Source organism: Coregonus lavaretus (genome assembly GCF_964263955.1).
Source record: "Coregonus lavaretus genome assembly, chromosome: 6".
NCBI classification, from domain to species: Eukaryota; Metazoa; Chordata; class Actinopteri; order Salmoniformes; family Salmonidae; genus Coregonus; species Coregonus lavaretus.
In genome coordinates this window covers 5021232-5025198 of record NC_139993.1, presented here as the reverse complement: position 1 = coordinate 5025198, position 3967 = coordinate 5021232, and positions in this window count along the sequence as shown.

The following is a 3967-nucleotide window of genomic DNA, read 5'->3' as shown; positions in this document are numbered from 1 at the left end:
AGCTGAAATAAATAATTCTCTCTACTATTATTCTGACATTTCACATTCTTAAAATAAAGTGGTGATCCTAACTGACCTAAGACATGGAATTTGTACTAGGATTAAATGTCAGGAATTGTGAAAAACAGAGTTTAAATGTATTTGGCTAAGGTGTATGTAAACTTCCGACTTCAACTGTAGGTGCGCACCTTATGTTGCTCCCTTACGCGCATTGAATACATTTAATTAAACCGCCGAAAACCCTCCCACTTGTTGGCCAACAGATTTTCTCATGGAGTTTTCATTCAATAGGGTTTTCAGTACATTTATCTAATGTAAATATTATCCAATATTTAATGGATTGAACTACTGAATGGCAACTGAACCATGCGCCAGGCTCCCAAATTATTGCACAACATCTTGGCTGGGTGAGGGTGGAGGATCACTTCTTTGTTTTCTTTTTGTGCTGGATTTGTTATTACTTGAACTTTGAGAACTTTGTAGTTGTGCCTTTTGTAAACTACCACCACACTGCCTAGATCAGGCCCCAACTCTAAACTTCATTGCCGGACAAGAAGGGCACTTCTTAGGGAAGCTACTGTGAGGCCAACAGACACTGAATGAGTTACATTAGTCAGTGGCTGCAATGGATGATGATGTTCATGTATCAACGATCTCCAAGGCATTCCACAAAAAGTGTCTTTATGGGAGAGTGGCAAGGAAGAAGCCCTGGCTGAAGAAAATCCTTGCCTGCAAAGAGTTCGCAAAACGTCACCTAGAAGATACTGCAGTTGTGGCAGAATGTCTGATGAGACTAAATGTGGAACTTTTTGGCCTGAACGCTAAGCGATATGTGTGGCTTTTCAGCAGCAGGGACTGGCAATATTGTCAGGATTGATGGGAGGATGAATGGCCACAGTACATAGAAATCATGGATTAAAACTTGCACCCCTCTGCCAAAAAACTCAAACTGTGGAAGAAGTTTGTTTTTCAACATGACAATGATCCAAATCACACTGCCAGAGCAACAGTGGAGTAGCTTAAAATGATGAAAATAGATGTCCTTGGGTGGCCCAGTCAGACTCCTGACCTTAATCCCATCTAAAATCTGTGGAAAGACCTCAAAATTGCAGTCCACTGTTCCACAACTAACTTCACACAGCTTGGGGCATTTTGCAAGGAGGAATGGGCAAATATTGCTCCATCACAGTGTGCAAAGTTAGTTATCCGAAAAGACTACTGGCGGTAATAGCTGCCAGAGGTGGTTCAACCAAGTATTGACCTAGGGGGATTAATTTAAAAATGAACTGGAATTTCATAAAATAAATACATTGTTTACTATTTTCTTTTGTGGGGGAACTCTGAAGAAGAATGTGACTAACAATTAAAAATGCCCAATCTAATGCATCAAAATCCCAGGCTTTGAGACTTAAATGTGAAAAGGGGATGGGCTCAATACTCAAGGCACTGTAAGTAAAACATTCTAAAGTGCATACATCAACTCGGCTGGTTCAGCCCTACAGAAACCTAATGCCCAATGTCCACCAGATGCATATGAGTTTTGTTTTACCGGATGTCTAGTCCGCATTTTCCATACTTGACGCACGTGCTTCGCTTTTCAACTAAAAGCTAGCTAGTTGAAGTCTGTGTTTGCACTTCCGTTTGTACCACCACACGGTAAAGCAACGCACAAGGTGAAAATATTGAACGCATGCGGTACACAGAACGCACCGCAGCCTAGTGTGACACCCCCAACGTAGCGTTGCGGACTGCTCCATTGACAATTCATGACTTCTGTCAGAATCCAAAGAGTTTGATGCATCTGGTGGACATGAGGCATAAAGCTTGGGTCTCCTAATTTAATCTATGCAAATAAGGGCACACAATTACAATTCTGAATAACGGCAGAGCTATTTATTGTAGAAAAGGGGCCGCAATACATGCCATGTTGACATGATTTTCAGTTTGCTTCCACATGACTGATTTCACATTAGTCTCCAGTGATCATAGGGAAAAACCATCTAAAAACAATGGCTGTTTATTTACAATCCCCTTCTCCAAGCTGATTACTCACTAACCTAGCTCTTATCAATTTATCAATTACAGTGCATGGAGAATGCTGTTATTTCTATTGAAAATAATCAAGTATATTAATTTTCCACTCAGGTTCGCTCAACCTTATACATGTTTCCTCATGCGTAAAGGTGTGGCATTAAGTCAAGGTCAGAATATGACGTATCTTTATACACACCTCCACACCTTTATTTCTTAGATCTCCACCCCGAACGAATAGCAGGTGAATAGCATGCTGTTCTCATGCTTAAATTAAAGGTCAGAATAGACAAGACAAAAGTGTATAAAAAAGGGAATTATGAGCGCTTACCTCGAGTCGGATTCGGCCCCAGAGAGAATAACTGCTAAATGAATTAATATAGTCCGACCTGACCACAGAAGCAGGAAAATCACTCAATGTGTGATTACGTCTGAAAGGCTTTTTCAAAAATGTATATATATATATATATCTATATATCTATATCTATATCATGGACATTGTTCGATAAAACATGACCAAAGTCATTCAATATTATACATACTATACTGTTTCTATGTTCATGTCATAGTAAGCATTTGTCTTTGTATGATTGATGTAATGTTCTTGCTAGAGAAATGTACATTGGCAAAAAGGTAAATTATTTGCTGTTTCAAGTTATATTGTAAGATACATTGCTGTAGAACGCAAAGGCTATTTGTATAAGCTGTGGGTTAACAAGTAGGGAAATAAGCAAAAGGTAATCATGATTCCAACATGTTCGGTTTGTACAGTCAACCAAAATAAATGATCAATGTTGAATGCTTGTGTTGTACAAAACACATTCATTGTATACTTATGAGCACTGAATAAATACAATTAGGTTGATTGATTGACTCAGGTTTGCCAAAAAGAACCTGGAAGATCATCAAGAATCTTGGAAGAATATTCAATTGACAGATTAGTCAACTTTTTGGACGACATGGATCCCATTATGCCTGGCGAAAACCAAACCCGCATTCCCCAGTAAGAAGCTTACACCAACGGTCAAGCATGGTGGTGGTAGTGTGATGGTTTGGGGATGCTTTGCTGCCTCAGGACCTGGATGACTTGCCTTAATAGAAGGAACCATGAATTCTGCTCAGTATCAGAATTCTACAGGAGAATGTCAGGCCATCCATCTGTGAGCTGAAGCGCAGCTGTGTCATGCAGCAAGACATTTCCAAAACACGCAATCAAGTCTACATGAAAATGGCTAAAAAACAACACATTTGAAGTTTTGGAATGGCCTAGTCAAAGTCCAGATCTAATCCCATTTGATATGTTGTGGCAGGACTTGAAATGAGCAGTTCATGCTTCAAAACCCACAAATGTCGCTAAATTAATGCAGTTCTGCATGGAAGAGTGGGCCAAAATTCCTCCACAGCGACGTGAGAGACTGCTCAATAACTACAGGAAGCGTTTGGTTGGAGTCATTGCAGCTAAAGGTGAAACAAACCAGTTAGTGTAAGGGGCAATTAATTTTTCACACAGGGGCATTGGGTGTTGCATAACTTTATGAAATAAGTATGTAAATCTATTATTTATTCACTCAGGTTCCTTTTATCTAATATTAGGTTTTGGTTGAAGTTCCGATACAGTGCCTTCGGAAAGTATTCAGACCCCTGGACTTTTTCCACTTTGATATGTTACAGCCTTATTCTAAAATAGATTAAATAAATACAAATCCTCAGCAATCTACACACAATACCCCATAATGACAAAGCGAAAACAGAAATACCTTACTTAAGTATTCAGACCCTTTGCTATGAGACTAAAAATTGAGCTCAGGTGCATCCTGTTTCCATTGATCATCCTTGAGAAGTTTCTACAACTTGGATTCCACCGGTGGTAAATTCAATTGATTGGACATGATTTGGAAAGGCACACACCTGTCTATATAAAGGTCCCACAGTTGAC